The following is a 10,595-nucleotide window of genomic DNA, read 5'->3' as shown; positions in this document are numbered from 1 at the left end:
TTAACATGCCTAAGCTTCCCACAATGGAAGCATACATCTGTAGAAGAAGAAGAAGACGAAGCATCTGAAGCATCATCAATAGGGCTATCCAAGACATCTGAAGATCTCAAGGAGTGTAGGGCTGTCCCAACAAAGGGAACCTGCTCATCAAGACAACCGTCTGCAAGTACATGAGTGGTAGAAGCATGTTGCTGCAAGGACACATCCATCCATAATAGAAAAGGGAACATAGAGGTATCAAGCAAAGATGCAGAAGCTCCCACATGAACAAACCTCGTAGGTAACTGCATGACATAGCCAACCATAGTAGCATAAAGCAAAAGACATCTATCATAAGAGCATATGGATTTCAGCCATAAAATCAGCCCATAACCATATGCATAAGCATAGCTCTGCAGTACATAATGCCATATGAGAAAAGCCAATGCAAGCCAAGATCGGCAAGAGGCAAAAAATCTTGCAAGAGTCAAGCTCTAGGAAAAGCCCAAGTATCTGTACAACAACATCCAAATAAGTGGCTCTATAAAGTACATGATAGTTGACAAAGTGCATAGCTAGGTAAGCATCGAGAGCAACTACTCTCTACCTGTATGGGCAAAACCAACCCAACTAGCATAGAAGCTAGGCAACATAGAAGCAACAAAGCCATAACTACTAAACCCAAGCAATGTCAAGAAGTCCACTGATCAAGGAGTAGCCCACAAAGAACCAATCTTTAATGAGCAATGAAAGCTCAATAACCAACTGCCAAGACAACGGAGCTAGCACTGCTCAAACATGTATCTGCATCTAAGTAAATCCAAGATCCATAATCGGGGCATTAAGGGCCAAATAGCATTCAAGCTACATAAGTGATAAGCCAACCAAATGCAAATTGCTCCGCAAAATTCTCAAATGCAAGTCGATTCAAGCCCAAACATCTGCTATATTGTAGCCGAACCCAAAAGCATCCACATTAGACATTAGTCCCATAATGGGTAGCACGGGGCATAAACCTTGTCGAGTGAAATACCAGCTACAAAGAAAATGACAATGAACCAAGAATTGAGCTCTACTCTTTGCTCAAGAAGCATCCAAGAGCATAAACATCAAAGTGGCATCGTCCAAATATATTAGCATATCATCCCGAGTAGTCGGGAGCACCCGTAGACTGTAGGCATGACCAAACTGGAGGTAAAATAACCTATCAACCAAGGTAGCATAAATCCCAACCAACAACAAAGTATCCGCATCCAAATCAAGGCTTAATAGCTCTCAAATAGCATATCCGGGCATAAGCCATGATGACCAAGCATCAATACATCCAACAGGACACCCGAATGTCAACAAAGAGCATTATGCATAAGTCGTCCCTTATAAAACCTTGCTACCCAAACAATGTACAGCAGTAAATCCTTGCATAAATCGAGCTACGGAAGCTCAAACCGAGTCCCAAAGCATCTCAAAACATTGGGCAAATATCCCCAAAGCATTTGGGCATCAAATACCAAGCCTCGGGAGCATACATAAGCTAAGAGCATGACATTTTATTACTGTAAATCAACTCAGATATATTGTAGAACATTATATGATCAGAATTTGGTAGATCTGACACTATCATTGCGTGCAAAGCATGCCAAAACCCCAAGTTAGACTCTTACCTTGCCTAAATCGAGTTTCGAATGCCCAAGATATGAGAAAAAATGAGATTTTTGAGTCAGATTTTGAAACATGTGCAAAAAAAAAAGTGAGCTGCTACAGTGATGACACCCAAAGAAGCATAAAAACAAGGCACAAAAATTTCCATGCATATATCACAATTTCATCTTTTGTAAAGGGGATAACATTTACATTGTTCCAAAATCACTAAAATACACACCTACATGAGGGGGCCACATCCACATCCACATCCACCATCATAAATAAATGGGATACACAAAAGTGTTACTTGCATGCATTTGTAAAGGGTAGGAATACTTAAAATTAAAGGCCAAAGGTCTTATAATATCAAATGTATCAAGAATTTTCAAAGAAATAATAAAATACGAAGGGGTATGCTTTTTGGAGAAGAGGTGGGGTGGAGTGCATAAGTGGTTATGTCCCTCTTTCCCTCTCTCTTCTTCAATCTCATATTCTATTTTTGGTGGTGCCAAAAATTTCTTCTCTCTCCTCTCTCCTCTGTGTTTTGTGCAGAAATTCCTATTTTCCCTTTTGCTCTTGCATAATGGTTGAAGCTATGGATAAAGATGATTAAAATGACAAATTGGTTCATTATTAAGGGAGAGATTTGTGGTTTCTTTTCAATTTTGAGATTAATGGTACAGCCATACATATAGATTTTGTGTGCTTTGTCCTTGGTTTTGTGGTTGATTATATTTGTGGGAGGGTTGCTGTCATTTTGGTGCGCAACCGGGGAAGAGGCTAATCTCAAGACTTGTAATGGTGGAGCAATGGTGGTGCAAGAGATTCGTAAAGTTTTGGCAATAATCGCTAGTAGTGGTTCCAATTCAATTTCCGAGAAGGCAGCACGAGAGAGATTGGAAAATAGATCGGTGCCTTTAATCCTATTCTGATACCTTCATCCATCATCAGCAAAGATACGTTTCTTAATGGCACACTGTTTATGGCAAATGCACTCTTCTTTCCATTGTGTGAAATCGTAGCAGAAGAAAAGATGATTTGCAAATATATATGGTGTAACAGATGAAGAAGTTGAACAGTAAGTCAACACGATCCAAGATATGAATCGATGACTAGTTCCAAGCAATTTGAAGTAAACAAATTAGAGACCTTATGCGATGGTGAAGAGGGGGGCCCCAATCAGCATAGGTGCAATCACCGGAGAAGAAGAGCTTGGTATCTTGAAAACAGAGCAATGCTTGGCACAACCAGAAGCAACCGTAAAAAGAACAACAAGAAGAAGAATTAGGGCTGTAGAGAGAAAGGACGATCTTGTCTCCATCTCTGTCCCCAGGAATCCCTGGGTCATCTTTCACCACCGGGCCCCAACTTCTTAGCCAGAAAGAGAGAGAGAGAGATTTCTAAAAACTAGCACACCAAGGCAAAGAGAGAGCCAAGGGACAAGGAAGGCAATGATGGGCTATAGGTCATAATTGGGTAGCCATTTAAATGGCAGCTTGATGATGAGAATGGAAGGTACCACTACAATTGTTTTTTCATGGAAGCAATAGCAGCATGAGGGCATATGGTGGATATAGGATTCCTTGTAGGGGCCTATGTCTAATAAGAACTATGAAGGCCTAAGAGAAAGAGAGATGGAGAGAAGGGAAGCTTGTCCGCTCCAACCAATGGAGATGGAGCCATTAAGACATCATCTGCCTGCATTCCCAAAAGTGGAAAACTTGTGGGTGAACTGGAATCTGTCGAGGGTGAATGATGGTGTAGCTAATTTGTCAGACATAGTGGCAAGACTATGCATCGTCGGAGAAGAACTGAGTGAGGCATGCTCCATTGAAGTGAGCAAGGACAAATCCAATGCTCTGGTGGGGGAGCGTTGCTTAGAAGAAGAAGAAGAAGAAGAAGCAAAAGAAGAAGAAAATGATGCTAGTAGAATAGTTCTCGTTCTTCTTCATCATTGTCTACAATGTTCTCTTCTTCTCCATCAGCAACATTGCCTCCTTTCTCTCCATGGCGGGCTTCTTTTATTCCTTCCACACATTGCAAGTCAAGGATAAAAGATATGAAGGAGAAGAAATTACAACACAAGGCAAGGCAAATCTGTGTGCAAGCTGCACTTCTTTCAATGGCCTAGCAAGGTTAACCTATTGATGGGAAGGGTATCAACAATAATGGACAGTCACGATGTCTCACCCTTCCTCTCCCCATACAATTGCTTAACAAATGCAATCGACAAGAAGAAGGGCAAGAATTGACAGAAGAAGAAGAAGAAGAAAGCGGAGCAACATGATCATTCTTCCCCCATTTTGTTCCTCCTCGTCATCCACTCCTATTCTCCAACACCTGCAAGTTCTTTCAAATCCAATAATAACAAGCGCAAAAGAGGTAGTGGAAGTTCTGATGATAAAGAAGAGGAGTAGCAGGAAGAGTAAGGAGCAACCAACCACATGAATAAGGGCATCTTATGATTGCTTTGCCATGGCAGCTTCCCTTGCCTATTGAGCATCATGGCTTACCCTTCTTTCTTGCCCCATGGGCCTCAATACCTCATCCTATCTCGTAACCCTACATTTTTCATAAGAATTCCTAATATATCTACTTAGTATACTACACCACTCTTTTCCAAAGGAATGAAAATTTTGTTTTTATTCTCTTCCCTCCCCCATCTCATCCTCTAACCTCCGTTTCCCTTATGTAGGGCCTCCTCTATCCCAATTATCATATCCCAATTATCATCCCCCAACCCCAATTTTCCATTGGCTGGCCCCCATCTCATCTCACATGACAAAAGACAAGATAAGTTTATCTTTTAAATTTTATTTTTTAAAAAAACAAACATCATCTTCCAAAACATAACACTGAAAAAATTAATAACTCATTAAGTGTAACCATTAAAAGAATCTCATTAAAAGGGCTTATTTCCATAGTGCTTTTGATCCCTACTAGAGAATATATGAGAATAATAAGCATAGATTAACTTTTTTTAAAAAAAAATAAAAAAAATATCACGTAAAATATCAATCCCCATGCTCTTCCTTATCTCATGGATGGCTTACCTTAGCCTTCAAAAGATGAGACAAAAGTCTAACATGAGAGGACCTAAGAAGACCCATTTATCGATAATAGTCCCTTCCTTCCCTCACCCTTTGAGCTACATAAAGATGGAGTCATGTTCTTTTTCCATATTGGAATGGAGAAGTTGTTCTTGTGATCCCTTGGGTGAAGTTAAAACCCTATCCTTTGGAGACTATACAAGTTTCTTAGTGTGGGAGTATGATGGAGGCAGGAGTTCCCTTACTCTTTGGAGTCCGTATACCCTACCATGGCTAGGCCTCATCCTTATGATAGAATTAGTTGTTTTACTAACAATTTTGGAAATTTTTTGTGTTAGGCAATGGTTCTTCTTTGACAAGGTTCGCGAGGACACTTCACATTTTAGTGTGGGAGGAATATGATGACACCTAAAGAAGCATAAAAACAAGGCACAAAAATGTCCATGTATATATCACAATTTCATCTTTTGTAAAGGGGATAACATTTACATTGTTCCAAAATCACTAAAATACACACCTACATGAGAGGGCCACATCCACATCCACATCCACCATCATAAATAAATGGTATACACAAAAGTGTTACTTGCACGCATTTGTAAAGGGTAGGAATATTCAAAATTAAAGGCCAAAGGTCTTATAATATCAAATGTATCAAAAATTTTCAAAGAAACAATAAAATACAAATGGGTGTGCTTTTTGGAGAAGAGGTGGGGTGGAGTGCACGAGTGGTTATATGCCTCTTTCCCTTTCTCTTCTCCAATCGCATATTCTCTTTTTGGTGGTGCCAAAAATTTGTTCTCTCTTCTCTCTCCTCTGTCTTTTGTGCAGAAATTCCTCTTTTCCCTTTTGCTCTTGCATAATGGTTGAAGCTATGGATGAAACTGATGAAAATGATAATTTGGTTCATTATTAAGAGAGAGATTTATGGTTTCTTTTCAGTTTTGAGATTAATGGTAGAGCCATACACATAGATTTTGTGTGCTTTGTCCCTGGTTTTGTGGTTGATTATGTTCGTGGGAGGGTTGCTGTCATACAATGGGGCCTGCTGGTTATCTTGAGGATAAGAGGGCAAATGGGGGCATACAAGGTGCTCGATGAAGCCAAGGAACACCTGCAAAGAGCCTATGAGGGCCGAGGGGAAATCTTACCTTGGGGGCGAGAAGCCATGGCTGGCATTGAAGCTCCAAGCTCTAGGTCTTCAAATCCAGGTTAAAGTAATGCTAGGCCAAGCTCCACGATCAAGCTTTGATCCAAAGCTCATACCAGTCAAAGGGGATGCAATGGCAGTGGAGAAGGAGAAGAGGAAGATGCGGGAGAGAAGAGCACACACAATGTAGGTGATGTCCAAAAGTGTGTAGACAGCCTTATTGCACTATCATATATATATGAATAAAGAATATGGGCGGTCACTGTACATGGGCAGGCCCAAGGGCCTTTTACCCCAACAAAGATGAAGGAGAGGTATTGGTGGAAGGGAATGTATAAAGTTATTTCACAGTTTGTTGAATCATCCAACACTCACCAAATGTATTCAACACAAAGATGGTTTATAGCCAACCTATCCTTTATCCATGCATTATAAATGGGTTATTAATCTTGTGACCATGCCTACAGGACTTCGGCGTATGAGGTATAGAATACATGCTCTCTAGGATCTAACTAATCAAGTGGAAAAAAAGAGCTTTGAGGACCAATATGACAGATGTTGCATGTAGGTTTTTACTTGAAGAAGTGTTTTGTCACTATGGATGTGTAGGTAGTAAGATCATTGCAAATAGAGGGGAGCTTGATGCAGATATGGCTAAAGACTTCTTCTCTTGATTGGTATCAAGGTTGCATTGACATAAGAAAATAATCCAAAGGGTAATGAAAAAGGTGAGAGAGGCATCCTCCCATCATCAAGGCATTGGCAAAGGCTTGTAGAGGCAAAGTGAAACAATGGCCATGGTTGTTTCCATAAAGAATATTGACTAATCACACTACACATAGTGCAATAAGATTATATATTCTAGGTGAACTGATGTATGGGCAAAATTTGAATATGTTGATTGAAGAGATAGCTACTAATTGGAGTGTTTTGCCTTGGGAGGAGGGGGTAGTAAGGCTTTGCAACAAAGAAAGGTTTGACAAAAAGCACAGAATTAGACCAAGGTCTATACAAGAGGAAGATTGGATGTTTGTTTATTATAACAACCTAGCCAACCAAAATAGCACTATTAGAAAAGTGTCCAAGAGATGGTTTGGCCTATATGTAGTGAAGCATGTTCATGATAATACCAGTTATTCTCTAGTGTATTGGATGGTACAAATCTGAGGATACCTATTAAAGGGAAGTGGATCAAATTATTCAAAAGAAGAGAGTCTGATGCTTATGAGGAAGAGGACTTGGAGATCGGTACCACAAAAGATGTTGAAGAGGATGATGAGGATGACTTTGTGGATGATGTAGAGGGTTCTCGACCTATTGAAGAGTGATAATGTGGCATATGTCGAAGAATGTGTAGGTTTAGAGGGGGTGGATTACACCTAGTTTGGGTAGCCAAATCTAAAGTCCACCATCTTTGGAATGCAAGATTTTGACCATGAGTTTTAGAGACTTCTATGATTGCTCCATTTCATCCAAGCCAAGTTCCAATTAGTTTTGGATATGCTCCCTCTATTTTAGATAATTGCCACACATGCTTCAATCTTGCCATAAAGTGGGGGTTGTCTAGAAACTATACATTATGCACTTCTACTTTCGATTATCTTAAAGGTTAATTGAATTTGCATGTGATCCAATTTGGCCATGTCATCCAGGGCAATGTGTCTATAATCAACCACCAAGCTTGGTCATCAATATGCATATAGTCAAGCCATGCTACCCTGCGTGACTCCCAATTATGTTTATAATGCAAAGTGTGACATTTTCCCTACTTTTTGTTAAAAAGTCCAGTTAGGTCTATGAAATTGTGGGTGGCATAGAGTTGCTCCCATTTTTCCCTTTCCAGTTTGATCATCCCACTTGACTCGTGTGATTGGTCACCCAAATTTGTAGTCATATTTCAGTCTCAATAGCTAAGGTTCTAGGCATGTCATCCATCTTTTCCATAAAGGCTTTCCATTGCTCAGCTCTCTTGGCTCATATGTTTGCTACATAGACCAATATAGTGATCACTGCAACCTAGATTGCTCCTTCCTTGTTAGACCACAATATCAAGGGGGATCCAACTCATCTCTCACTAGTTTCATAGTTCCTCCCTTCCCTCTCATGTATCCTTGAGCAAGTAATGTGAAACTAGGTACCACAAATTCTAGTTTCCTTCTCTTAGGTAGTGCATGCGCAAGACACATTTTCTTTTGAAGAGCAAGCACATCTAGTTTCCTTCTCTTAGGTAGTGCATGCGCAAGACACGTTTTCTTTTTTGGGAGCACAATCCCCTAACATTCCATGCTACTAAATTAATATTGTTGGTAGCTACTTTCATCTCAATATTCGACCTCATAAAATCTTCCTCCTTTCCTTTAATTGCAACATAATAATTTTGATCAACAAGCAAGATGTGAGCAAGCCTTTTAATTGAGATTTTGGACTTTGGTGCTAACTATTTACCCTTTTGCTCGCCTTCTTTTGGATAAATCTTCTCCTTGTCTTTTGCTTTGGTCTCAATCACACTGGAATCTTGTTTGAATTGGCCTTAGTTGGATTTTTCTTTGAGCTCTTTAGTGCCTCCTCAATCACACTAGAATCTCTTTTGAGTCAGCCTTCTCTCTAGTATCTCTTTCTTCATTTGCTCATCTTTCTCTAGCTTTTGGGCATCATTACTCTTCTATGAGCCTTTAGGAACAATATCAATAGATGACTTATCAGTCTCTTTTGGTTTCTTTTTGTTTTCTTCATTCATCCTTGGGCAATCTTTAGGAAAGTGTCCCCCTTGTTTGCAGACATAATATGTGTGTAGAAAATATCCAAATCAAACTTGTTGCAAGACTAGCTCTTATGGCTGTTAAGATTTGTCACTTCCAAGAATTCTAGGATTCCATATAATACACATTGTTTGATTAGGTTTGAGTATATCAATTGATGCAGAGATTGAAGGCACATATAACGCTTTGCCATGGGCACTAGCATTGGATGCCACTCCTTCATCCACACAAATAGGAAGATTAGGAAAAGCTACCCATATAAGACATTCATACTACAACACTAAGTCATGAGAGAGTGATGGACTTTAGGGCATGGCTAAGGGCAAGTTCCCTTTAAATCCCATTGTGCATCTAAGCACCCAATCCCTTTTAGTGTTGAGTTAAGGAGTGCCAAATAGAAACCTTTCTCAACAACAAAGTGATATTGTTGAATGATTGCTTTCCCCTAGTAGGTAGTGGCAAACCACCTAATGAACTCTTCTTCTAGAGGAGGATGCCCCATGAAATACAAAAATAGGATGGATGTTGCAAACTCAACATAACAATGTTTAATATGATCAAATGACAAAACTAAACTTTAGCTTTGGAAGAAGACACTTCGGCCCTCTTCTTTCATTGATGGAGTTTTGCTCTTAATTGATAGCTTTTTTCGCTTTCCCCATGTTTGTGCCATTACCATGAGTTAGTTGCATATTTGCACTACATGGTAGCCCCATGCACTATTTGTTTCTTGCTTTAGTGAATTGTGAAGTTTCCTTTAGAAAATGAGGGCCTCTTGCTAGGCCCCTGAGGTTACATTCATGCATCCACAATAGGTGTCATGTCAGTCACCTCAGTATTAAAGAAACTTTACTTCTCTAGTAAGGGCTGCTAATATGTTGCTACCTCATCCGCATCACCAAACATTCAAAAGAGGGTTATGAGGAATTTAATGGCATAAAGCTCCTCTATATTTTAAAGCCCCCTTTGTGACAAGACTTGTGCCATGCCCTTGAATGTAATAGTAAATCATGGAAACATTTAAAGAATAATAATTTGAATTTAATTTTACAAGTTGAGCTAGTAGATATAGGGATTTGAAAGCTCAAAGAAGGTAATACTTACACTACCTTTCCATATGAAGAAACTTTCATCTAGGTAAATCTTCTTCCCATCATATATAATATAAATTGAAATAACATCACTGTTGCATGGCATGACTCCCCTACCCATGTCAAGTGAGCAAGCTTCTTTTAGAAAAGGAAGCCTTCTTTGCATTTCCTTCATATAGACTCTTTCATTTTCTCATTTTTGACACAAAAGCAATAGTATAGATACGGTGAATTGTAGTTAAAACATATCATTTTTTAAAAATGTGTTATATTTATTCAAAAACCAACCAAAACTTGTTGATAATCCCCTTTTTTCATATGTGGTCTGAAGTGTTGGAATTGTTAACTCCACATTGTGTAGAAAAATACAACAAGGAATAGACCTATAAATGCAAGCTTAACAATCGGTTCTATATTGCTAGTAAATCACAAATATAAAAGTATAGACTTTATCTTTTTAGTGCAAGTGGAATGTTTCCATTAATAAGTAAGAAAAAGTTATAGCATACAAGAATGCATTAGGGCACTATGCCAAGTTACATGCCTTTGGCTTCTTACAAAACAATTTAAAGTCCCAACAGGGATTCTTCATCTTTTCTAAGAGAGTAACTAGTTGATATTTGAGCTTGCTAATGCCATTAACTGGCATTCCGCGTGTGCTTCACGCGCACGGAATGCTAGGCCGCTTTGCGGTAGCTTCGCTGCCTCGAAGTAGCAAGCGAGTTCGCACGGTAACTTCGCTCAACAATCCATTTCTCATCTTTCTCTCTCCTCTTTTTCCTCTCTCTCTCTTTCTCTCCCCTCCCCAAATTCTCTATGTCTAATTCTCTCTCTCTCTCTCTCTCTTTGCCTTCTATTTTAGTTTATTTTTTTCCTCTCATGATTCTCTCTCTCTCCTGTTTTCTCTCCCTGTTTTTCTTCTCTC

This window comes from Lygodium microphyllum, chromosome 26, assembly GCF_053477565.2.
Source record: "Lygodium microphyllum isolate KBCC chromosome 26, Lygodium_microphyllum_v1.1.10, whole genome shotgun sequence".
Lineage (NCBI taxonomy): Eukaryota > Viridiplantae > Streptophyta > Polypodiopsida > Schizaeales > Lygodiaceae > Lygodium > Lygodium microphyllum.
Note: the sequence above shows the minus strand (reverse complement) of the source record.